At 40.7% G+C, this 27,289-nt stretch overlaps 1 long non-coding RNA gene across 4 annotated transcripts in view; it reads right to left on the bottom strand.

Moving 5' to 3' along the window:
* Nucleotides 1-27,289, bottom strand: part of LOC139359820 (uncharacterized) — a 148,790-nt gene that overhangs the window by 30,184 nt on the left and 91,317 nt on the right. The window contains exon 9 of one of the 4 annotated variants that reach the window (XR_011616286.1): nt 19,799-19,924. The exons of 1 other annotated variant lie outside the window; for it this stretch is intronic. This is a non-coding gene — a long non-coding RNA (uncharacterized lncRNA). Of the gene's footprint in view, nt 1-19,798; nt 19,925-21,971; nt 22,052-27,289 lie in introns of those variants that run through there. 2 more of the 4 variants (XR_011616291.1, XR_011616287.1) reach the window with 2 other exon arrangements.

Here is a 27,289-nt window from a genome sequence, read left to right as displayed (position 1 = left end):
GATCATGCGTATTCAAATTTGCACTCTCATCCACCACAGATACAGTGTCAGCTCCTCCCACCCGGCCAATTTCTACTTTTCCCATGAGACTCTTTCGGTAGAAAGATTCTAGTTCTTCAGGGAGGGTGGAAGGACCACTCTTCCGGACAATGATTTTATATGCTTCTACTTCTGTCCTTGTCAAATCATAGCCTCGCATTTCTGTTTATGGGTCCGCCCATGACATTTGAGCTGTTTGTGGACAGGGAATTCAGGTATTCAGGGGAGAATTGTTAGCTTTCACCATATAAATGAATCCCTGCTGTTATTCACGCAGGGACAGGTAGATTTGCCCTTGTGGGAAGCAGCACAGTCATACATCAATTCCCATAATTGAATCATCTTTCCTGCTCCTTTTTATTTTGGATCCATGTTGGAGGTTCATTTATTTTCTTTCTTTTCTTTCATGTCTTTTGTCTCTTATGTCTTTTCTTATGTCTCTTGTCAGGCAGTCGCATCTCTCATTGTGGATCAATTCCAGTTGATACCTTTGTCTTGGTCTTCAAAGCAAAATTTGTGCTAACCTTAGAGTTTGTATTTTTACTCAAAATCTTTAAAATAGGGTGGAAACCCATTTAGATGTTTTCCTCTGGTGAGGTAGCGATAACTTAATAATAACATAAATAATAGCAATTCTGTAATAGTAAACATGCAATAATTATATTCCATACAATATGATAATTAAAGTATGTAATTTCAGTGATTAGCACAATGTCTGACACACACTGCAACTGATATGTGAAGCAAAAACAATTCTACCCAATGCTCAAACCCAAACACCAAAAACAGTCCATAAACACCCTTCTTCCTCTGTTTGGTCTCTAGGCCTGAGCACAGCTATCCCCTCTTATCTGTTTTCTTCTTTAGTCCTATGTTGCATCTTTTGTGTACTGGATCTTATATATTTATCTTTCTTGATTTACTACTCCACTGTGTTAAAGCTCATCTTCTGGGAGTTTCCTGAGTAAGGGTGCATGAACAGAAGGATTTTTTGTACTTACATATTGGAAAATTTTCTAGTTTGCCTTTTCACTTGATTGATAATTTGGCTGGGTATAGAAATTTAGGTTGAAAATCATTTTTTATTTAAAATTTTTATGACATTTATTCACTGTCTTCTAGCCTGTGATGTTTCCATTGAGATTTCTGATGCCATTCTGATTCTTATTCTTTTGTATGTGACATGTTGCTTCTCTCCCCACTTCTATCCCATTCCTAAAATCTTTTAATGACCATCCTGTATCTTAAACGTTCTGAAATTCCATGATAATACATCATGGTGTGGGGTGTGGAATTCTTTTCTCTCTCTCTCCCTTACTCCTTTTTTCTCTCTTTTTTTCCTTCCTTCCTTAGCTGAAGATGGACACATTTGACATGAAAACACACATCTTTCAGTTCTAGAAAGTGTGTTTTGTTGTTTTTTAATAATCCACTCCCATTTTTACTTTCTGTTCTTTATTTCTGAAACATCTATTATTTGAATATTAGACTTCCTTCTGATTTTTTAAACAAACACTTAACTCAAATTGCCTATTTTCTGTCTTTTTATTTTATATTCCGGAAATTTATTTGAATTTGTTCTCTAAACACTCTTGACTTCTAAAAATTTTTCTACAATATTAAAAAAAGTTTCACCTTATTTGTGTTCTTTGATTCTGCTCCCTGCACTCACCTATTTTTTTTTTTCTTGCTTTACAAATGTGATGTCTTGCTCTTATCTTTTGGAGATAACTTATTTGTAAATGTCTTCTTCTCTCTGGATTATTTGTTCTTTTTTCTCTCTGGGTCCTTTTATTAGAGTCTCACTCTTTCATCCCAAAGGTTTCCTTCTAATGTCTGTTGGTCCTTGAAAGACTGTTCATATATTTAGGAATCATTAAAAAACCTCTTGCCAGACTCAGTGGCTCACGCCTGTAATCCCAGCACTTTGGGAGGCTGAGGTGGGTGGATCATCTGAGGTCGGGAGTTTGAGACCAGCCTGACAAACATGGAGAAACCCTGTCTCTACTAAAAATATAAAAATTAGCCAGGTGTGGTGGTGGGCACCTGTAATCCCAGCCACTCAGGAGGCTGAGGCAGGATAATTGCTTGAACCCAGGAGATGGAGGTTGCAGTGAGCCAACATGGTGTCCCCTGCACTCCAGCCTGGGTGACAGAGTGACAGTCCGTCTCAAAAAAACAAACAAACAACAACAACAACAAAAAACACCTCTGCATGAATAATGGCGAGAGGATGGTGGTTATCTGGTATCTTTCACTTTAACCATTCAGTGTTGTATACTTTTTATTAAAGCACCCACAATGTCAATAATAGAGATCAGGGATTTACTTCCCTGGGATTCTCCAGAAATAAGGCTTCTGTCTTTTTTGCCCTGGAAGGTGAGTGCCTGATGGCTGGTATTCCGGTAGAGAAACTCTGCTGTGCCCTATGTCCCTGCATCTAGAGGCTCTCTGTAAAATTTCTTCAGTAAATGAATCTTTAAGCTCCAGTAGTGGCCATGAAGATCTATGGGGTAAACAGATGGTCTTATCATGGTCTATCAAAGCTATCTCCTTTCAGCCTCGGTCCTCACTGCTCTCAGGTTAAGGAAGCTGATTAGGTAGGCTAGGTAGGAAATTCTTCCAGTAGGAAACTCTCAGGGTTTTTTGTTTGTTTGTTTGTTTGTTTTTTTGACAGAGTTTCACTCTTGTTGCCCAGGCTGGAGTGCAATGGTGTAATCTCAGCTCATTGCAATCTCCACCTCCTGGGTTCAAGTGATTCCCCTGCCTCAGCCTCCAGAGTAACTGGGACTACAGGCATGTGCCACCATACCCGGCTAATTTTTGTATATTTAGTAGAGACGGGGTTTCACCATGTTGGTCAGGCTGGTCTCGAGCTCCTGACCTCAGGTGATACACCCGCCTCGGCCTCCCAAAGTGCTGGGATTACAAGTGTGAGCCACCACGACCGGCTCTCAGGGGTTTTATAGGAGGAATTTGCTGCTCAGATATCCTTCTTCAAACACTTAGGTTGTAACTTTCTCCATTTTTATTTCCCATCTTCTACTTTCTTCTAGCCCATATTCTCTGTCCTTTTTGTTAACACCTTGTCAATCTTTACTGTCATTTTATTATGTCTTTTGAGGAGAAAGGAGAAGTGTGTATGGTCAATGGCATTTCCCCCTCAGATAACATTTAAATACTCAGCTTTCATCTGAGAAGCCCCAATTAATGTCTGCATGTGAGTGGCATGAGTTGATGTTGCAAATGCCAGGCCTAGGCCAGTGTGGGGTCACCTCGGGGTGTGAGATCACTTTTACGAAGACACAAAGTCTTCTTCCACAATGTATTTTTTCTCTCCAAAAGAACATAAACCTAGAAGCTCAAGTGTAGGAGCAGGGCAGGAGACTTCATTGTGCTGTCTTTATTGTTCTTCTCTTGTTGTTCCTGAATAGCATGATAAATGTCTGTTGGATGGATGAATGAATCCTTGAATAAAGGTCTTGCCTGCTTGAAATGGTAGAAAAAGCATGTAAAGAAATAAGAATCTTGCTCCGTAAAAGTGACATTGAGAGTTGATCTGTTAAAAAATAATGGAGCTGCTGTCTCTTTGACTCAGCAATAATAGACATTCGCTGGGTAATCTGCTAAATTCCAGCACTATATTACATGCTCCAGTTATCAATAAATGATCAATGAATAATAATCTTATCAATTAATAAATACATAAGCTGATAATTTCAATATGGCTAATTATAATAAGCTAATTATACTAATATAATAATAATCTTTCCAATGAATAAGACAAACTGACAAGTTCAATGTAGTTGGGTACGAAATGTAGTAGTATATATAGGCAGGTATTTTCTTTGGTATACGTATACAATAATATAATCATTGCTAAAATACACAGAGACACATTATATATAACTATAAGGTTAAAAACAAAACCCTATAACCTTTCCACTTAAGTAATGCCCATGACCATTATTTTTTTTTAACAAGTTAGTACTACATATAAAAAATTTAAAAAGTAAATACCACCTTCAGCTCCTTCTCACAGTTCCTCTTAAGAAAGAAATTACTGTCAATAGGCTTGTGTGTGTGTGTGTGTGTGTGTGTGTGTGTGTGTGTGTGTGTGATCTTCTTACTACAAATAGAAACATGCTATACATAGTGTTTTGGATATTTTTTCTTTATCTTTTTTAAAAAAAATTATTTTCTTTTTTCGAGACAGAGTCTTGCTCTGTCTTGCAACCTGGAGTGTAGTGGCACAATCATAGTTCTCTGTAGCCTCAAACTCCTGGGCTCAAGTGATCCTTCAGCCTCAGTCCGGAAGTGCAGGCACACACCACCACATCTGGCAACATTTTTACTTTTTTTTTTTTTGTAGAGATGGGGGTCTCATTATGCTGCCCAGGCTGGTCTTGAGCTTCTGACCTCAAGTGATCCTCCCACCCCAGCCTCCCAAAGTGCTGAGATTACAGGTGTAAGCCACCACACCCAGCCAATCTTTTTTTTTTTTTCAGTCAGTAAACCCTAGAGATCTCATTATTTTTAAACAGTTGCATGCATTTATTTCATTCTCCATATGTAGCAGATATTAATAAATCTGCTTTAGATAGCTTCCTCCCAAATTTTTATTGTTACAAAGTCATTGCAGTAAGCACCCTTGTACTTGATGCTTGGGATCAGGTGGAAACCCAACGTGGGTTAAAAAAATGACTTCTTAGCCGGGCGTGGTGGTGCATGCCTGTAATCCTAGCTACTTGGGAGGCTGAGGCAGGAGAATTGCTTGAACCCAGGAGGCAGAGGTTGCAGTAAGTTGAGATTGTGTTACTGCACTCCAGCCTGGGTGACAGACCGAGACTCTGTCTCAAAAAAAAAAAAAAAAAGACTTTAGTGACCTCTCCAGTTTGGTTCCTGCTTTGATATTCAGACAGCACGCCCACCACCCCCACTCCCTGGGCTCAGCTCCTACATGGCATCTAAGCACAGGGCAATAATTTTTAAAAGTTGCAAAGAGCCTGATTTTTGAGAATGCTGAATGCTTAGACAGAAATCCACTTGCTTCCAAAGAAAAATGTCAACCTCCCAAATTATCCAACAGCTTGGAAAAAACAAAGCCTCTTTTTAGTTAACAAAATGGACCATCATCACTGTTCCCTCTCTATTTCCTGGGTATGATTGTGTTCATGTCCATAATCCTGTTAGTGTTGAGTGAGGGATAATGGCTTTCTCTACATCTGGGTAAGAGAAAATGAGCCAACGCCTCTCGTGTGCTTCCGTGCCATTTATTCCTACCTGTTTTAGGGTTCAAGGTTATCTTGGGATTTCCTCCCTGCACAGAAGTGGAGTGGGAAGCATGGTGGTAGAACACTCCTCTGTACTGATTAGGACTGACCAGAATGTCTGTCCCAGTCAGCCAGAGTGAGACTGTAGAGTGAGAATTTCCAAATTACCATTGGAGTGAGAAGCCATGGTCAGAACCGTGGAATCAGGTGTGAAGGATAAGGCAAAGCAATGAAGAGGAAAGAATTTAATGAAAATGAAAGCTGAGTTGGGGAATGTGTGGGAGAAACAGACCACCAATGGGCTGTCTTTTTGTGCAGCTGAGGTGTCTTGTTGGTATAATAAACCTAGGTAAGCTCAGCTGACGCCTTTTCACTATATACTCATGTATTTGTCTTGCCAACTGATCTGTGAGATCCTTGAGGTCAGAGGCTGTGTTTAATTTATCTCTGTCTAAGCATTCAACAGGAGGGTCTGACTCACAATAGATTTTCAAGCTGTGTTTGTTAAATGAAAACTGGATTTTATTAGTGGTCTCCAAACCTGGCTCTGCATCAGAACATCAGAATCACTGGGTGAAAATACAACCCCACATTTCTAGGCTTGAATCCAGATCTCCTAAATGAGAATGTCTAGGGACAAAACCGGAGAATCAGTTTTACAGACAAGATCACTGGTTGTTTCTTATGCATCCAGCCCTCTGCTGCTCTGTGGTCCAGGCGATGGAAGCCATCGCTTTATTTTATGACTATCATTTTTATCCTGCCAGTGTCCCGGAGTGGCCAATAGGACATATTCCTTAAGGAAAGACCCTATCTTCAGATGGTTTCAACCAGCTCTCTCTTGTCAGAGACTGCAGAGGGATTTTGTAACATTTTGCCATGTAAAGCCAGAAAAGGCATAGATATTTCTTTCTTTCCCGGACATCTATGCTATGGACAGGCTGCAGCCTGGGTGTGCTTGGGTATTCTTTCCTGAAAGTCACATTCTTTCCGAGATATTTACAATGGCAGAGATAATGGGTTATTGATGAACCAATCAGCTCAGATGGCCCCTGGTGAATTAGATCTTGGCCACTGGCCTGCCTGGGATAAGAAACTATTGCTGAGCTCAGCAGCGTCTGGCAAAGGTCTAAATCACACCCATCACTTCCTGCAAAGCCAGTAATCTCTGTTAAAGGTACTACCACGGCCAATTCCTCATAGAGGGAAGCAACTTATTTAATTTATAGTTAATTGAAGACTTGGAGCTTTGGAATCAGATGGATGAGTGTTTCACCCTGGCTCCTTGTCTTTTTCCCCATTGTGGAATGAAATACAGGTTATTTAACAACCCCAAGTTTCAGCTTCCTTATCTATGAAATGTTAACCTCATTTTGTAGAATTGCTATAAACAGTATATGAAATGATGAGTGCAGAGCATTTCACAGTTTACATAGCACTTTTACATTAATAATCTTATTTAAATCTCACAATAATCATATGATATATTATATATATGATTAATTCATTTTTTACACATAAATATTACAAGGTTCAAAGAATTTGAGTATCTTACTTGAGAATCAACCCCTCTCTCATCCCCAATACACACACATTTTATAGATGAGAAGACAAATATTCAAGAGCACTGAGGATTTGTCCAAGGTCACTTGGTCAATAGATGACCAGCTTGATAACTTCCCATAGTACTTAGAATAAAATCTAACTTCATACATTGGCCTTCAAAGAATTAATTGGAATGGTTTCTGTGTGCCTGTTTCTCTAATTGTGAAAGATGCAACAATGGACTCAGTTCTCCACCCTTCCTGGCGTGCAGACCCCTTGCCATGTAAATATACCATGTCTGCCTGTGCTGGCTCAGAGATCAGGCTTGTGATCTGCATTACTAATACAATAATGCTATGCTGGTTCCAAGCCTAAGCCTGCAAGGGGCATTGCATGCTTTTTTGCATCCTTGTGCCTTTGCCATCTCTGAAGAACGTGTCTGGACTACACTGTCAGAAGATAAGAGACCTGTGAAACAGAACTTAGAGCTGATCCCAAGCTGACCTCAGATACATGAACAATAAATGTAACATTAAAACCACTGGAACTTGTTGTTTGTTAGGCAGCATTGTTCTATCAACGATAGCTGACACAAAATTTCATCTTCTGGCACTCTCTCTCTCACTAAGTTTATTACATCCATACTGAGTTTCTTTCACTCCCTCAAACAAGCCAATCTCTTTCCTTATTTCATTTGCAAATCTGCTGCTTCACCTTGAATGCACTCCTCCCCACTCTTTCTACACAGCTGCATAGCTCCTCCTTTGTCATCCTTGAAGTTTCAGCTTCAGTGCCACCTCCTCAGAGAGAACTTCCTTGACCATTCTGTCTGCATTACGATATTCTACATATTGCCTATCACTAAATCCTATTACTTACCATCATAGCTTTATTACAAGTTTATAATCGTACAATAATTATTTAGCTTGGTAAAGCCTACCATGACAGGGTTGTGGCAGGATGTTTTGTTCACCACTCTAAGCACCCAGCATAGTACCCAACCAGGGTACAGAGCTTGTTCTCGGTATGTATTTAGTGAATAAATGCATGCAGAAGAAATAAATTGGCAGAACCAGGATTTCAACTTATCACTCTTTTCCTCTCTTTCTTCTGTGCCACAATTATGGCTTTACAGGAGGTTTAGGGCTTATCTGTCTTGGAGTACCCTATCTAATATGATTCTCTGATAATGTTTAGCCTGTTTAGCTAGCATCTTTTCTTTTCAATCAGTTTACGCTAAAGCAAGCAGCTTAACACTTTTAGGGATTAGCTGACAGTCAGCTGAGAGGAGATACAGGAAAACAACTCAGGGTGGATCAGAATATAGGGAGATGAAAGCTTCAGGAGAAAAAAGGGAATCTGAGGCTACGGCAGGAATATTTCTTGGGTTCAGCCGTGGACCCGTTCTACAAGGGGCAATTCTCGTTTCTGCTGTCAGCTCTTGTTGAAGCAACTGCCTGACATTTTGGAGTCTTCAGGTTTATTCTGGAGGAGAGACACTTAGCTGGAAGAATAATCTCTGTCTTCACGAAGAAATGCATGCATTTCATCCTGGGCCACTAGTCCTTGCTCTTTAAGGACCAGAACTTGACATACTTGGAATGTTGCTGCTGAAGGTGTTCAACCAGAGTGACACTCTGGATCAGTGTCTAGGAGGACCAATGTTTTGGGGACTGAGTTGTTTCAAGGTTTATTGTATCACACAAGGACAGAGACCAGGAAAGTGGATGCCTTCTATCCTCAAGTCAGACTCCTGAGCAACCTGCCCACTTAGCATTGCGAGCCCCGTTAAGGGAGAGGGGAGAAGGTGGCAGGGAGATTTGATGCAGTACATGCAAAAATCAAAGTGGAAATTCAGACTTTGTGCAGCAGGGCCAGGGGAAGAGTTAACAAAAACAGGCCATCTGGTGGTCCAAAAATTTAGATGGCTTTTATAAGACTGAAAGTTTAGAAAGAGAATAAAGCAAATCACAGAATAGGTTCTACTTACCGCTCTAAGTATGAGGAACATTGCTACAAATGACCAGAAATTTCTAGTGGAGAATGTCTGATCAGACTATGATAATCCCACAGCAATGGTTTCTAAAGTATGTCCCCTAAAACAGGTTTCTGTAATATATTAATATGAATTCTAGGGAGAAAAAAAGAGTTTCTGTGTTGAAATACATTATAAAAACATCACACACTTTATCGTTCCCTTGAAGAGTCACATGTAAATTTGCAAAGTTTCTGAAAAATCCTGCAATCAACAAAACTTTAAAAATTTTTTCTTCTAAATGTTCATGTTTTTCTAAACTTATTTTACTATGAAACCATAGTAAATAAGAATAACAAAAATAAAATAGAAATGACTTCCTCTTTCATTTCTTCTTTTCTTTTATTCCTCCTTTTCTTCTATCATTTCTAATTTTGCTCAATGCCAGTTAACATTATTCTGCAAATCACAGACTGCAAAGACACCTACCTTGAGAATTTTTTAATGTGTTGCATTTTGTTTTCATGCGTACAATAAAGCAAATAAAATGAAGCAGAATGCTTATTCATTGGCCTCCCTCTCATATGCCAATTATTGTATTAAGTAGCTTTTGCATACCAAAACTCATTTTGTTATCAAAACCACAGTGAAGCTGGGGAATGTTATCACTTTTTGTCAGATGAGGAAACTGAGGCTCAGAGAGGTAGAGTTGCTTTTCCAGGGACACACTGATGGTAAAATTATGTGGCTATGTTTAAACCCAGACAGCCTACTCTCAAGTCTGCTTTTTTAGCCACCAAGATATTATAATCTGGGAACTAAGATCCCATCCCTATCTAACCAGAAAAAATATAATTTCTGCTTTGTAAAAAGGTCATTTCTGACTGTTAGTTCAACTGAGATCTGCTGACCAAGGGCTCTCAATATTTTTAGTAGATACAAAAGTTAAACTGTCAGCCAGTGGCATCAAAAGAGATGCACTAAGTTCACACACAAGCTTGGTGGGTTGAGAAGGCTGTGCCTAAACAAGTTCCATTTTCTCTGTGATGTGTGGGTGAGTGCAGTCAATAATTATATCCTGTGGTTACATGGGATGTATAATGATATTTATTTACCAGTTAGTTTTATTTTTCTAAGGAAAAGTACACAGCCTGCTGAGATTTTTATGGAGAATAAATGGTGCTGTCCTTGCTTGCATTGTAGACATTATCTATCCCAACATTTCCCAATGTCTTGACACATTGTAGGATCTTCTCTGGGCCTATGCCTTAAGTTCAAACACCACTCACTCATTTCCGTCCTGCTCATGAAAATAAGAAATCCCTCCTGTTTTCTCTCACCTCATATCTGCCTTACCTCTTATTTCCCTTTCTGTTTATATACTACTTCAAGGATTTGAGGCCAGAAATTGGTTTCCATTCGTATTTTTTTATGCTTTTGATTTGTGTGCTAAGCACTTTCTTTGTATTACCTCATTCCACTTCCCAACAACCCTTTTCCTGTATAGCAGATTCTGTTGTGACACCCCCTACCCCCAATTTTAAAGAAGAAAATGTTGAGTTTTAGTGTAGCTAGGTAACTGGGTCACCCAAGTTATCCTATTTGAATGTTTAACTCTGGATAGACTAGTGCTGTGTTAGGTATCTATTTCTAACGAATGACTTCAATATGTAGCAACTTAAATAACAGCATTGATTATTTCAGTTTCAGTGGGTCAGGAACCCTGGCATAAATTAGATGGTACCCTTGTCTTGAGGGTTTCTTGAAAGGCTGCAGTCCAGGCATTTGCTGAGGTTGCAGCCTCATCTGAAGGTTTGAATGGGTGAGAGATTCTACTTCTAAGCTCACAAATGTGGTTGTTGGCAGTTAAGAACCTTAAGGCTATTGGACTAAGCTCCCAGTTCTCCAAGAGCTATTGACCAGATGTCTTTCTCAGTTCCTTGCCATATGGGCCACTACATAGAGTATCTTGCTACATGTGGTTAGCTTCATCAGAGTAAGCAATAGAGAAGAAAGAAAAGAGAATAAAGGTGACCCTATGTATCTGTGGGCACTGCATCTACAGATTCAATCAACTGTGAATCAAGAATGCTAAAAAAAATAAGTAATACAACAATAAAACATAATACAAATAAAACAATACAGTATAACAACTATTTATGTAGCATTTACCTTGTATTCAGTATTATATGTTAGTACTCTAGAGATGATTAAAGTGTTTGAGAGAATGTGCGTAAGTTATATGCACATACCAGGTCATTTTACATGAGAGACTTGAGCATCTGTGGATTTTGGTGTCCAGGGAGGTCCTAAAACCAATCCCCTGTGGATGCGAAGGAAAGACTGTACCAACAAGATGGAAGTCACAGTCTTTTGTAACCTAATCATGGAAAAAGCATCTCATTGCCTTTGCTGTATTCTGCCTATTAGAAGCAGGTTGCTTGATCCAGTCTACCTTCAAAGGGAAGGAACTGTGCAAGACCACAAATACCACGTGGTAGGAATTATTGGCGTCATGTCAGAAGCTGCCTAAGGCAAGTAGTTAAGAGCCTGCGTCTTGAAGTATGATTTTTATATCTCCACCACTTAGTCACCCTCCAACCTCAGGAAAGCTATGTGACTTCCCTAAGCCTTTATTTTCTTATCTGTCAAATAGGTATAATGATAGTACCTATGTCATAGAGTTGTTAGGCTTAAATAAATAGAGAGATATTAAGATATCTGGCAACTGTGCTAGATCTTTCTCTGAACCACTGTTGACCATGTGGTTGTAGAATCATCGTACCTTTCCATGCAGCCTCTGGAAAGGTGTCACACAGAGGAAAGAACCTGCGTGCTGGAAACTGGAGTTTTAGCTCCCTGATTTGCTATGTGATTTTTGTACATTTTCTTTCTCTTCTCTGGATCTCTGTTTATTTATCTGTAAAATTAGAGGATTAAAAGACATAACAAAATGTTTTCACTTTTCTGTGACAATTCTGAATGGTTGGATGTGGAGCTCTGGAACTTTGTATTGAAAAAGACTTCAATGGTGTGGGGAAGTCCGTTCACACAGGCTCATGAGAGCTGACCGAGCATGTCACTTACCAACTCTGCATTTGGCAATGCTACATTGGTAGCTTGATGTCAGCCATGATGGGAAAAGTTACACCATGGGTGTCTGCCAGCTATGAACCAGGGCTCACCGCAGCCTCACCAAACGTGAGTTATTAAACACTCTTCATTGCACCACTCATTTCAAAGTTCCATGGGAAAAAGAACAATTATTTTCTGTAATATTTGCCAGAGCCTCAGGAAGAGGATATAAAAGCAATGAGTGATGAATGCATATTTGCAGTCTCTGGTTAGTTGATTTCTGTCATGTTCACTTCACTGATAATCTTGGTATTTCTGCATTTTTAGAAGAAAAATTGCTTCATCAGGGAAAGGGTTGTTAGCATAGGCTCCCACTCTGAAAGAAAAGACATTCTGAGGTCCAGTTTATCATCTGCTGACCATAGTCTCTTGTCTCTGTTTCTTATAATTATCCAATAAACTATTAGCTGAGTAATGTCCAGGTAGGCTCGTCATAAACACTGGGCTATCTTTCTCTCTCTATGAACAGGTATAATGCAAGCATTTTAAATAATATGAATTCTATGATGTTAGCAATGTGCACAGTGGCATACCTGTATTTTCTCAATCACCATATGTAGTAGGGAGGGAATGTCATCTCTCCCAGTCCTCCACCCTGAGAGATCAGAGATCTCAGAGTTAAAAACTTTTACCAGTGACCACATGGTAATAAATGGTCAAGCTGGAACTGGTACCCAGGTCTTCTTACTATAGCCCTTACTTTTTAAACATTTCACTAGTAGGATAAAACTTGGGGTCTAGTGGGGAGAAGCGGGGAAGGCAGTTTTCCACTATCCTGGTCATCCCTTCTTGCAATTTGGATGGTTTCCAAAGCAGAGAAATATGGCCACAATCATAATACATTAACCAGAGAGGAGCTAATGACATAATCATGGACTCTCTACAGTCAATTATTGCAATTACTCGAAGCCACTCTCTTGTCATATTTCATTTAGCAAAAAACAGCACAAGGGAGGTGAGGGGCACTGAGGGTCCTGGGCCCATTGTTGCTGCCATCGCTGGAGCAGGCATCTACAAAGGAGAATGCCAACCACAATAAACTGTTCCTGCAGAAGCCATTAGGCTGGGTGACACGTTCACTTAGGGTGACATATATTGATCATGTAAAACACGCACACTGTATAATATGATTAAACAAACTCAACCAGTTCCAGAGAGAGCCAGCTGAACCTTGTGCGAAGGCTGGCTCTGCAGCCAGAGCTTCTGAGGCCTTTGTTGGAACCTCGTAGCTCAGGATTAGAACTGCAGCATATTTATATCGGTAATTATTCATGTATTTATTTATTAATTCAGTCATTCATTTATTCAACAGTTATTTATTGTGTCCCACTATGTGAGAGGCACAGTAGTGAGTACTAGGGATAAAATGAGTAGAGCGAAATCCACAATTGTCCCTACTATCATGAAGCTTGTGAATTCAAAGGATCATGGTTCAGCGACAGTGTATAGTGAAGGAATCTGTCTACACGAGGGAATCATAGAAAAATCATAGCAGTTACTATTTATTGTATATTTGCTGTATGTGGGATGTCTAGTGCCCCTCAAAATTCATGTCCACCTGGAACCTCAGAAATGTAACCTTATCTGGAAACAGATTCTTAAAGATATCAAGATGACATTGTACTGGATTTAGGATGGGCCCTTAATCCAGTAACTGCAATGGCTACTGTCCTTGTAAGAAGAGGAGAGATTACAGAAACACACACAGAGAGAGGAAAAAAAGGCCATGTGAAGACAAAGACGGAAATTGGAGTGATGCAGCTACAAGTCAAGGAATGCCAGAAGCCACCAGGAGTGGGGAGTGGTAAGGAAGGGTTCTTCCCAATAGCACTTGGAGGAAGTAGGGCCTTGATAACATCTTTCAGATAACTGGGGTCCAGAAACATGGGAAAATAAATTTCTGTTGTCTTGAACCTCCCAGTGCGTGGTCACTTCTTATGGCAGCCACAAGAAAGTAATGCACCCACTAAATGAGTAAGTGTTTCCAACTGCACCAGGACTTACTGATGTGAGAGACATTAGACACAGCTCTTGCATTCAAGTTGCTCAAGTTTAGAAAAGGAGACAGACAAGTAAATGGATACCTAAAATCCTCTCTATTAAGGGCTCTGATCAGGGTAAGCCCACTGGGTGTGGGAGCACAGGGAGAGAGCCCAAGTTCAAGTTACACCATTGTCAATGCCTAGAGAAGAGGCTGACAGCCACAGTATTCACTGTACCTGCTATGTCACCTGAGCTATGGCTTACATCCCCAGTGAAACAATGGAACACTGGAGTTCATCTCCATCATTGTTAATTAGTGCCCAGCATGTAACAACCTGCAAACATGTTCTCAGCTTCTTGGTGTTTGAAATATCTGTTTCTGCCACTCCATTTCTAATTAAGCTTTTTATTTTGCATCCTAGAACTTCCATGTCCACAGTAAAGAAACACCACTGGACTCTTAACCCATATGCTCTGGGATACAACACTGTGGGTCTTAACAATTACGAAGATGAAATTGATCAGACTCATATTTGGGATGATGAAACAGGGGAGAAGCGTAGGATGCTTTCCAGGCTTCTGCTGTGGGGGACGGGGTGGATAGTATTGACTGTTGATGGAGGAGGCAATGCAGGAGGCTGATTAGATGTACTTGGGAAGATGGGGGAAATCAGACTAGGGCTTGCTAAATTTGAATTATCTGTGGAATATCCAGCTGATGATACACAATAAGCATTAATAATATGAGTCTGGAGTTAAGGGAGAGTTCTCCTGTGGTCCTCTTAGATAAGTCACCTCTGTTTCAAACCCAAATTAGCTATTAAAATCCAATCGTACTTTGGATAGTGTAATGGTGGGACTCAAACTCAAATCGTATGTCACATATTCCATAGTCTCTACAAGAAGTAGAAAAAAAAAGTGGCCGGGTGCAGTGACTCACACCTGTAATCCCAACACTTTGGGAGGTTGAGGCGGGAGATCACCTGAGGTCAGGAGTTCGAAACCAGCCTGGCCAACATGGTGAAAGACCACCTCTACTAACAATACAAAAATGAGCTGGGTGCAGTAGCAGGCACTGTAATCCCAGCTACTCAGGAAGCTGAGGCAGGAGAATCACTTGAACCTTGGAGGTGGAGGTTGTAGGGAGCCAAGATCATGCCACTGTACTCTAGCCTGGGTGACAGAATGAGACTCTGCCTCAAAAAAATAAAAATAAAAATTGACAAACAATTCTATTCATCCACCCCACTCCTGGTAGATATTCCATTACAGTGAATGTCACCTGGGACCTATAGTACTTGGAAATTTGCAATAGAATAATCAACTACAGGAGGCTGGAAAGTTTAATCCTTTAGAGATTTAATGTAGCTTCTTCAGGTGGTAATAGTTCAAAAGTATTTGCTGGAATATAGATGCTCTATATTTTGTGCTAGAGGATTGCTATTCTTCCAAAGATAGAAATGCTTCCTTCAAGAAAATGCTCAAAATTTTGACCTTCCCTTTTCTTGGGGGAGAACCATCCCTAAGAAATGTAATGTGAACATATAAGTAGCAAGGAATTTCTAGAATTTTACCATTCAACATAATGTTGATTTCACAACATTTTTGGTTCACAGGAAAAAAAAAGGAAGTGGATATTGTACATATTCATAGATAATAGAGAGATGTATTTGGAAGGGAAGGGGGGACTGTACCTCTTAAATATAAAAGATTATTTAAAATGCATAGTAGGAGGGAAGAAAACACAAACTTTTGAAGCAATTAAATTGTCAGTAGTGGATCTTTCCACCCCTTAGCACAAAGAAAAATGTACAGCCTCAAACTACCATTTTAACCTCTTTTGTCTCAGTTTCCTCATCAGTAAAATGAGAACAATACTAAAATTCTACCTTGCTCTGTTGCTATGAGGGTTAAACAAAACACCACTCCTAATCCCCTCTCACACAGACTGGCAGATAGTAGTTGCTCCATAAGTGGCAACTTCTTAAATTTTAAATCATGGAGAGCCCGTCCCCCAAAACAGAGAGTACTATTAGTTAGAGTTTCATATGTTCTCATCATGGGCATTTTCCTGTAACATCTGGTTTATATTCTGAGCTCCATGTGGGCTGGGGGCACAGTTTAATAATAATAATTATCATGACAATAGTAAGCATGTATTGAGCACCTACTATTTGCCAGGGAACACGCAGCTGTGTGCTGTGCTTGCATTACCTCATCTAATCTTGATAGCAACCCACTGGAGTTGGCCATATATATATTCCTTTTGAGGTGTGAAAAGAGAGGGAGGGAGAAAGAGATAAACCAATAAAATCCAGCTAGACAGTGTCAGAGACAGGATTTGAATCTGAGTCTAACTCCAGACACTTCATATTTAACCAAGACACCAAGACTCCTTAGCGAGACAGAGAGAGATATATCAATACTGTCTCATTTATCTTGGTATCTCCAAAGCCTAGAAAAATCACCAGTTAAGTGGAACTCTATGAAGGTTGTTGAATTAATGACTGAATTAATAAATGGAAAGATTGAGTGCATGAAGATAAAGAAGTAACTCATCGGCACCTAAAACCCTGTTAGGCTGGACTCCTCACTCACTGTGGACCTACACTTTTAGCCAGTAGGGACCTGGGCATTTCTAGGACATTCTTTGATTTTTCTCCCCTTCAAAAGCTGAGCCAGGAAGTCACTGCACCATCTTCTTTCTTTGTGGCTCCAATTACCTGCTCATTGGCATGCAAAGACCTCCCCAGCCCTGCGTCTGAGAGGGAGTAGAAATTCCGGGAGAATCATACCCATTAAGGCCTTTTATGATCACCATTATGTAATAAAGAGCATCTGGAGCCTGAGAAATTATTGCAAGCTTTTATTTTGTTTTAAGTATAACTATCTCCTCACACCCTTCTTCCCTTGGGTGATGGCAGTAATAGTTATCACTGTGCACTCTTTCTCAGGACAGAGCTTGGGGTGGACAGCATTCACCCAATTCCCCTTTCTTAATAGGAACCAATCTTGTTCCAGTCTCAACACTTCCCTGCCTTGCAGCATGTGCTGCCCAAGAAGCAGATGCACTCCTAGTTCAGATAGGCCCAAGTGGTCTAAAGGGCTCCTCCCTGTCCCTTTATGAATCGTTGGCTTAGAGACAATCAGATGGTCGAATTCTAGCTGATTAATGCCTGGGAAGTATGCAGGGGGTCCTTTGGGTATATCTTCCTCTCTCCTAAGACAGAAACACAGGAAGAACAGGCTGTTCCTTCCCCTGGGCACTGTCATGTCTGGACGTGATGCCTGGATATGTCCAGCCATCTTATTATACCTCCCGCTGGGGCTGAAGTAAATGCTGAGAAAGGTAAAGTGGAGATGCGAACAGATCCTGGATCTCCGATGACACTACTGAGCTGCTGATTCATGGCCTGTTCCACCTCTGATGTGAGATAACATACTGCTGTGTTGTCTAAGTTAGTTGCATCTGAGATTCCAATATCTGCAGCTGAAAGCACCTGAACTGTTAAAGAGCTCCAAGAACACAGAAATTCCAGAGAAACAGGAGCAGTCCCCAATGATAAACTCATTTTCTAGATCAACAGGGTGGAGGTGGCCTTCCTTGAACAGGTAGTTTCTTTCAAAGTGTTGGTCTTTTATCTTGGGGAAATTTTGAATCCTAGAATCTCTGGCTGAGAAAGGACTTCAGAGATAAGTTGGTAGAGTGCCTCCCAAACTCAGATTGTTGAGTGGCATCCAGTATCCCCTGGGGGAGGTTTAAAAAATAAACATTCCCTGGATAGTGCTCTAGAGATTCTAATTTCATAGATTTGGGTGCAGCCTGCGCGTTGATATTTTTAAAAGGCTACTTGGGTGATTCTGATGATAACTCAAGAATCATTGATCTAAACCTGTATTTTCCATCTCCACCCCACTCCCCAACCACAGAACCCTTTTTTCCTATAGAAAATTTAAAACAGAGTATCAGCATATAAAGCAGGCAAAATAGGACTGCCTTGGTTAAAGGGGACTCAGGTAACTTCTGCTTTACTTCACATTGCCAATGACAGACGGGGTCTCAGTAGACTGCATGGCCAAGGAAGACCTCTATGAGCAGGTGACATTGCAGCTGAGATTTGGAGGATGTGGAGCTAAGAGGGAAAGAACATTCCAGGAATTGTGGCTACAAAAGCATTTTGACCAGAAAGAACTACTGTGTTTGAAGAAAAGAAAGAAGAGCAGTGGTATGAACTAAATTGTGTTTGGATTCATATTTTGAAGCCCTAACCCCCAATGTGACTATATTTGGAGATAGGGTGTTTAGGAGGTAATTAAGGTTAAATGAGGTTGTAAGGGTGGGGCCCTAATCCAATAGGATTGGTGGCGTTATAAGAAGAGAAAGAAAGAGAGAATTCTCAACCTCTCTCTCTCCATGCACACACTGAGGAAAGGCCACATGAGAACACAGTGAGAAGGCACCATCTGCAAGCCAGGAAGACAGGCGATATGGGTTGGCTGTGTCCCCATCAAAATCTCATCTTGAATTGTAGCTCCCATAATTCCCACATGTTGTGGGAGGGACCCTTTTATAAAGGGCAGTTCCCCTGCACATGCTCTCTTGCCTGCCACCATATAAGACGACTTTGTTCCTCTTTGCCTGCTGCCTTGTAAGACATGACTTTGTTCCTCTCTTTGCCTTCTGTCATGATTGTGAGGCCTCCCCAGCTATGTGGAGACTATTACAAATCACGGTGAGATTTGGGTGGGAACACTTCCAAACCAAATCATTTCCCAAGGAGACTGTAAACTCCATGAGGACAGGGACATTTTCTACCACCATACACAACATAGTAAATACACATATGAGCATCCTGACTCTGTAGATTATCGATAGAGGAGTTGACCTTATCTTCAGGCAGTGAGAGATCAACTGGAACTCATTGTCAGGAGTTACCTCTTATCAGGAAGCTCAATACTACAGTATAAAATCAAGAAAGAGCCAAGGTGGCAGGATGTGGCTATTGTGCACCCATCATTTCTTGTTTCCTCCTGGGCATACAGCTGGAGTACATTTCCTAGTCTCCTTACAGTGAGATGGAGCCAGGCAACTGAGTTCTGGCCAATAAAATATGGGCAGAAGTGATGTTATTTATTTCAATGGCAGGTCTATAAACCCTTCTATCGGTACTTCCATTTTATTTCTCCATTTGAAATGGAGAGAACTTCAATATCTTAGAGGACAGTGGAACAAAAACATAGAAGAGGTCTGGATGCCTGAGTCACCAACTGGAGGAGAGCCACCCAATCAATCAGAAGCACTGTTGGCTGATAGGAAACCTAGTTCCACGGTTGTGTGAACAGGCATTAAACTTTTATTATGCCAAGCCACTGACATTTTGGGATGGCTTTGTAACAGCAGTTTGCTTACCATGCCTAATTTAGCTACCAATTATTGAGGGAGCATAATTCTAGACATTTTATAACATCTAGGTCTTCCTATTCACAACACTGAAGTTTATCCCCGTTTTAGAGATAAACTGAAAAATGTTCAACTTGCCCAAGGACTCATAGCTTGTAAGTGACAAAGCTGAGTTTTGAATTTGACCTTCTAACAAAATAAACAAATGAACAAAATCCAAGCTATTTTTTTTTCTTGATTAAAGGAGTCAAAGGTTTTTAGAGTGGAAAACAAACAAACAAACAAACAAACAAAAAACAAAGGCTAACAAATGAGGCACGATTGATATCTTCCTCTATTTGAAAGAGAATTGTGTTAAAGATAGAATAAATGTTGTTTTGTTTTTGTTTTTTTTTGTTTTTTGTTTTTTTTCCCCAGTGGCCCCATAGGATACAAATGGAAACAAGAATTAAACACTGGGGAGATTTCTCCTTCTTTTTTTTTCTTCTTCTCCTCCTCTTCCTTTGCCTTCTCCTTTGTTTCCACACTCAGTATAGCAGGAGACGGAATAAGGTTTAAAGGTTTCGAGCATATCTATTTCAAGAAAACAGAATTATTGGCCTAGGTAGGAAGTCCCCAACCTTTTGGTGTAAGCCTTGTAGGGAAGAATCAAGCAAATAAATATCTGCTTCTCCTGACAGAGACAGGTTTGGATGAAATTTAAGCAGCCCAGAAATAGGATATTTCTAAGAGTCTCTTTTTATACACAAACAAACAAAATAAGACAACCGTCAAATATATACTTAACAGTCCTATCAGGCCAGGTGACTTGCCTTTTGACAACGTTTTTTGAAGTGTTTTGACTTTATTTGAATCTCGATGCCGTCTTTCAAGGCTGAAAACCTGGTACCACATTTGAGAGAAACTGAAAACAGGACTAACAGGCCCTGTGATTTTCTCTTTAATTTTCTTTTCTTTTCTTTTTTAAGACGGAGTCTAACTCTGTCACCTGTCACCCAGACTGAAGTGCAGTGATGCGATCCTGGCTCACTGTAATCTCCGCCTCCCAAGTTCAAGTGATTCTTCTGCCTCAGTGTCCCGAGTACCTGGGATTACAGGTGGGCACCACCACGCCTGGCTCATTTTTGTATTTTTAGTAGAAATGGGGTTTCACCGTGTTAGCCAGGCTTGTCTCAAACTCCTGAACTCAAGTGATCTGTCTCGACCTCCCAAAGTGCTGGGATTACAGACATAAGCCACTGTGCCTGAACTCTCTTTAATTTTTTAGGTGGTTTCTATATTAGAATGTCACTACTGGGTGCATTGGCTCACTCCTGTAATTGCAGGATTTTGGGAGGCTGATGTGGGAGGATCCCTTGAGGCCAGGAGGTTGAGACCAGCCTATGAAACATAGCAAGATCCCCATCTCTGCAAAGATAAAATAAGACAATTTTTAAAAAGTCCACAATGAGAAAAATGTCCCAAAAGAACAACCTACAGGAAGGAAACCATGCTGGTGAGTCTACAGATCATCCAGCAGGGCAGCCTATAAAAAGCTGCAGTATCTTAAGATCCTGCAAGAACATCCAAAACACCTCTGGTGCACAAACTGGGTGCTCTAAATCAGCTGTCCATCATTGGTCACATCTCCTATTAGAATATGAAGACAGGAAAGGTCAAAGCAATGTTTCTGAATATTAAAGGCTGGAGCTGTACACACTAAACCTGGAACCAAAAATTGGCTGACCTCTTGAGTGCCCTGAGGTGCCCAATAACGATGCCCCCAATTGCTCCTCCCTCAACAAGTATTGACCAAGTCTCTGTCCCAAGGATTTTCCTTTGGCAAATGCTGAAGATAGGATTCAAACTCATTTTTTCTGATTCTGAGTTTTGCATATTTTCCCATTTCATTTCCCTTATCCTCTCTAGCACCAACTCCTAGACCCTTGGCAGGAATTGGTCAAAGGGTCCATGCTCATAGAACACATCACTTTTTAACTGCTTTGAATGCAAATATTGCTTTTAGTGTAGTAAGTATAGTTGTTTTAGGATCTGCCATAGTTGGAGATGCTTCCCAATTTGGGGAGTTAGTTGTATATATATGTTTAATTATAATGATAATTTAATTGTAGAAAACCAAGAGAGAGGATCCAATCTTTCCTTATTCTCAACCAGAGACAAGGCTGAGCATTAATGACCAGCCCCACATTTGGCTGTCCGAGGACAGGAGTAGCCTTTAATACTCCAAGACACCTGAAATACCAGCACTTTAGGAAGCCCAGGCAGGTAGATGGCTTGAGTCCAGGAGTTCGAGACCAGCCTGGACAATATGGCAAAACCTAATTTCTGGCCGGACATGGTGACTCACGCCTGTAATCCCAGCACTTTGGGGGGCCAAGGCGGGCAGATCACCTAAGGTTGAGAGTTCGAGACCAGCCTAGCCAACATGGTGAAACCCTGTCTCTACTAAAAACACACAGACACATACACAAAATAGTCCAAGAAATCCCAATCCCTGGATCTGGCATAGCTTACTTGGCACTGGGAATATATCAAGAGTAAAACCCTTATTTAAATACCTACCAACTGTTTGGTAAATGTGTGGGTGCTTTTATTCTGTTTACTCCCTTTCCTGGGATAGAAATTGTGAGCTCACGCAGACGGGCAATCATGACTTTTCTTGACATTATTTGGGAAGCAAAGGGTGAGTCCCTTCCTCCTCTGAAACAAAGAGACAGACGTTTAAACATAAAAGGGCAAGCAGGCATGATTTCTAAACACAACGTTCTTAATCAGAGGATTTACGGGTTTTTCCCTTAACTTTATTTTCGTGTGTGATATCTTCTTTATGTGCAAATGTGAAGCTTAACTTTCTGGAAGGAATAGAGTGTTTTAGGCTGCTCTGTGTTAGAACAATAGACCTTTTACAGTTGGTAATCCTGTTTCCAATAAAAGGAAAAAGGGTTATTATGCTTCTGGAGCCACAAGATTTCAGATCCTGTTTAAATCAGTCCCCAGGTCTTCCATAACTATGGATTAAGAGACTAAGTTTTGGTATAAACAGAGCTAGTTTGTATCTGGGCACTGCAAGGTGTTAAAAGCATGAAATCAGATAACTTGTTTATCACCTTTAGACTACCATGTTTTTGTCTATAAAATGGAACAATAATTGTTCCTTACGGGCTTGTTGGGAGGCCTATGTGAGATCAGGTATGTGTCATTTTTATCACTTTTATAAAAAGACCAATAAACGTTAGTTTTTATTGATTTTATTCATCACCTTTGCCCAGGATCCAGGGCATAAAGGCCTGGCCTATACACTCACCATGGTCCTCTACCATTCCCCAAGTCCTCGTCTTGAATTCATTATCACTGACACCAGGTTCACTTGGGAGCTCTTTTCTCCCCAGGGTAAGATGTTAAAACTTAACAGGAGCTGTATTTTGGAGGAAGCCTGTAGTACCAGCTAGTGCCAGAGAGGGGCAGCATCCAGCCACCAGCTCAGGGCTGCCATTGCTGACCAGAGCACTGCTCAGTAGGGCTCTGGAGTCCAGACAGCAGGCTGGAACCTCAAGAAGGTTGATTAAGGAATCACGGTAAAACAGAAAGCTAAGCTGGAAGTAATAAAAGAACTAGGACAGAAACAAACATGCCAGGAAAAGAAGCTGAAATGTTTGAGGAGTTTTGAACCCGGTATGCCTGGGCCACTGTTTACTGACTCCTGCACACGGACTCACGCTCTCCTACCTAAGCTCTCCCTCCATCACTCCTACTCATACTGACATTCATTCTTCAAGTCATTCATTCATTCACTGACAAGGGCAGAGTAACTGCCCATTAGGGACTTTGAATCTGACAAGAGGTCAAGGATGTCAGGAGAAACACCACAGCCTAACTGGGTTTGAAGTCCACATCTTGCGCTGGAAGGCAAATCAGATCGCAAAGAGTGGGTTATCTGATGGGTTACAGTACATGCGGGTTGTGCTGTGGAGTAATGGGGAATAGTTTCTTTTTGATGGTGCAACCAGAGACTACCATTCCTGTCCCACCAGAAGGAGATTGAGGCAGACCTCAGGATTGTGTGCTTCTGGTTGGGCAGACTAAGCACAGCTCGATTCCAGGAGTACCATCTACCCCATGGTGGTTATAGGTTTGTATAGTCATAACAACCATTTTTCAGGACATGGCAGTAAAGAATGTTACGGATGAGGCGCCATTTTGGAATTTGCAGCATGGCAAGGACAGTCCCTAAGGACTCTGCCAAGACTTAGTGTGAAATCCTACAGAAAGCAGCTAGGCTCTGACAGGAAGCAGTGTCTGCCTTGAGGTTCACAAGGAGGTTTTTTACTAGTAACATCACTCTGTGGTCTCTGACAGTAATGGGACCTGATGGGGAGAAGTGAGGACCCTTACAGGACACTTTAACTAACAGAAGGAAACTTGATGTGTGTCTACTTCCAATGCACTTCTTAGCTGCTTGCCACCAATGGCCTCCACAGAGGTATTGCAATGTTGTTTAGAATTTGGAATATTATTTCTAAATTTAATTTCAGTATTTAAATATTATATAATTATAAAGGTTAGGGCAAATTGGTTTTATTTACTATTAAAATGTGTTAGGTAGTTGGAGATCATAATCTTCAAAGTGAGTTTTCCATTCACCGTTTGGACTGCAGTTAATTGGCTAAAGAGGGACAGACACTACTTGAATTTCAATAGTTTTGCAGTGAAAGGAGAGCAGGAATTTTCCACAACACATCATATGTCAAATAACTTTTGCTTTTCTTTTCTTTTTTCAAATCATGGTAAGTAATTTTGGTTTTTAAGGGAAGAGAAATAGGCTGCTGTTGTTGTTGCTATTATTATTATCATTTTAGAGAGGAAATTTTTTCCAGTTAATTGCTTCTTCTTCATAATGAAGCATCTTGTATCTCTGAAATAAAGGATGTCAGAAAGTTCTAATAATTTCTATGGTGTCAATAAATTCATACTGTCAGCATGAATACAACTGAAAAAAAAAGACAGAATTATCTCAATGAGGAATGATTCCAATAAGCATGATCTTGAATATGTGGGCTTATCATAATGTCTCCCTCTCTCTCACACACACACACACATAAACATACATGCAGACACACCATACTTTCAGAAATATGATGCTTGCATTAATACATCACTTTACCAGTTGTCTTTTTTTTTTTTTTTTTTTTTTTTTTTGAGACGGAGTCTCACGCTGTTGCCCAGGCTGGAGTGCAGTGGCGCGATCTCGGCTCACTGCAAGCTCCGCCTCCCGGGTTCCCGCCATTCTCCTGCCTCAGCCTCCTGAGTAGCTGGGACTACAGGCGCCCACCACCGCGCCCGGCTAATTTTTTGTATTTTTAGTAGAGACGGGGTTTCACTGTGGTCTCGATCTCCTGACCTTGTGATCCGCCCGCCTCGGCCTCCCAAAGTGCTGGGATTACAGGCTTGAGCCACCGCGCCCGGCCACCAGTTGTCTTCTTACAATGGACATATGCTGTTGCTATTTGCTGTTAGTTTTGGTGCTGTCCATCAAAATATTTTCAGAGTTCCTTCATTCCAGACACATAATAGGATAAACTTTCCTACCCCATGAAGTTAGGTGTAGCGAAAATTAAAATGGGAGTGATGTGTGTGACTCTCAAGTAGGAGCTTTTAACAGTGTAAAATTTACCATACTCATTTTTCCTACCTCAGCAATCTTGGAACTTTGGGAATGCATTCTCCTTCAGCTCAAGTGAAGATGAGTAAAGTAGACTGCCTCACCTCTAACAACCATCAATATATAGTGTGATGCGAAATAAACCTGCATTGTTTAGGCCATGTAGATTTTGGGAGTATTTGTTACAGCAGTATACCCCATCTTATCTGACAAATACACTTTCATTTGATTTCACAGGCTTTGGGAGTATTTGTTACAGCAGTATAACCCATCTTATCTGACTAATACATTTTCATTTGATTTCATAGGTTTTGGGATTATTTGTTATAGCAGTGTAACCCATCTTATCTGACTAATACTGTTTCATTTGTTTCTCTTTTATAGAAGCAAGCTGCTCCCTCCATACCTTTTCTTTGTGGTTGGGTAAACAGTGAATGGCTGGCTACCTCTTCCTCTCCATTTCAGAGGTGATTATCTGGTTCTATATTGGCCAAACAAAATGTTTCATCCTCTTGCCCTTTATTACACGTTCAAAAATAGGCAAATGACCCAAGCCCAGGAATGAAAATCAATACCTAGTTAAGCAAGAAGCTCTCTCTTTACACAGGGAAATTAATTAAGCAGGTAGCATGTAACCCTACAAGTGCTGGTGGCCATTTTTACCACCACTTGGGAAGAACATTTAGGAGAATAAAGTCTACCCAATGAAACAAGAGCTGAACTATGGTGAGGGACAGGCTCATAATGACATTATTTAAGAATTCAGAATGCTCTTGCTTTCCACTTCCCAGTGATAGTAGTCAATAACTGTCTTTTTTCTTTTTCTGCTAAATCTCTTACCATTTGCAGTAGAAACATCTTGACTAATAGACTTCCTAAACACCGTGCATGAAACATCTCACTTTTCAACCACATTCATCTACAGAATAAAGTTATGGCCTTTCAGCACAACCTTCAGTGCCTTTTAGGTTTTAGGCTCAACGTATATTTTGAACTTGACATCTGAGTCACATTCCTCACCACAGTCCCCTCCTGTCTCCTCCAGTGTTACCTGGGATTGCATGCTCACCATTCTTGAAGAACAACTGGGCTCTTTCTCTGCCATGGCCATGCTGCCTTGGGCTGTGGTGACTCAAGCATGTGTCTGTCCTCTGCACTTGAATGTGAGCTCCATTAAATGGGGAAGGGGCAATATCTCATTTTACATTTATTTTTCTCATTGTGCCAAACATGGATTCTTGCATAATGGTAGGTACTAAGCTAATAAGTTGCAGAACTAAGCCAAATTCTTCATTTCAAGAAGTCTTCTCATTACACACTGAACATGCTCAGATGCCTGGTAAATAATCCCCATAAGTGATTGAACTGACAAAGCCACTTTTGCCTCTGTTTCCATTCACTCAGACATCATATTGCAGGGCTCTGTTGGAAACTCATTTTTGTTGTTTCCAACAACAAAAAAAAAAAGACTGGACCTTCAAATGCTAGTCCCTTTCCAGAAGTCAAAAGATTTGGTTTTGTTTGTTTGTTTGTCGCTGAGACAGAGTCTTGCTCAGGTTGCAGTGCCCTGGAGTCTCACTCAGGCTCACTTGCCTAGGCTGCAGTGCAGTGATGCGATCTTGGCTCACTGCAACCTCCATCTTCTGGGTTCAAACAATTCTCCTGAATCAGCCTTCCAAGTAGCTGGGACTACTGGCGCCTGTAACCATGCCTGGCTAATTTTTGTATTTTTAGTAGATGCAGGGTTTCGCCATGTTGGCCAGGCTGATCTCAAACTCCTGACCCCAAGAAGTGATCCACCTGCCTCGGCCTCCCAAGGTGTTCGAATTACAGGCGTGAGCCACCACACCTGGCCAAAAGACATAATTATGATGTGTAGCTTTTTAGAAAAAAATAACTTACTGCAATATTTTTATACACTGTGCTGTGTCAAAAATGTACATTTAACACACACGACAGTCTTCATTGGATACTTTTGTTAACTCCACATGACAGACAGGAAATAAAATTCAGAGAAGTTAAGTAACTTGCATCATGCCACACAACAGGGCTCAAACTGGAATCCAGACCATTCGATGCCAGAACCTTTCTATCTTTTCTTCATGTGCCTTTAACATTGAAGAATTTATAGCAACTGATTTTAGCTCTTCTCATAAAGAGATATTGTTTTTACAGTGTTTTGACACTTTATGATCCATTCCAATCAAAACCGAAACTTCACATGCCAAGAGAAGATAATGATGTAATGTGGTGCAGGAGGGAGATCCCCGCTGGGAAGT

This window comes from Macaca nemestrina, chromosome 18 (assembly GCF_043159975.1).
Source record: "Macaca nemestrina isolate mMacNem1 chromosome 18, mMacNem.hap1, whole genome shotgun sequence".
Taxonomy (NCBI): Eukaryota; Metazoa; Chordata; class Mammalia; order Primates; family Cercopithecidae; genus Macaca; species Macaca nemestrina.
This window is presented reverse-complemented; position numbering and strand designations above follow the sequence as displayed.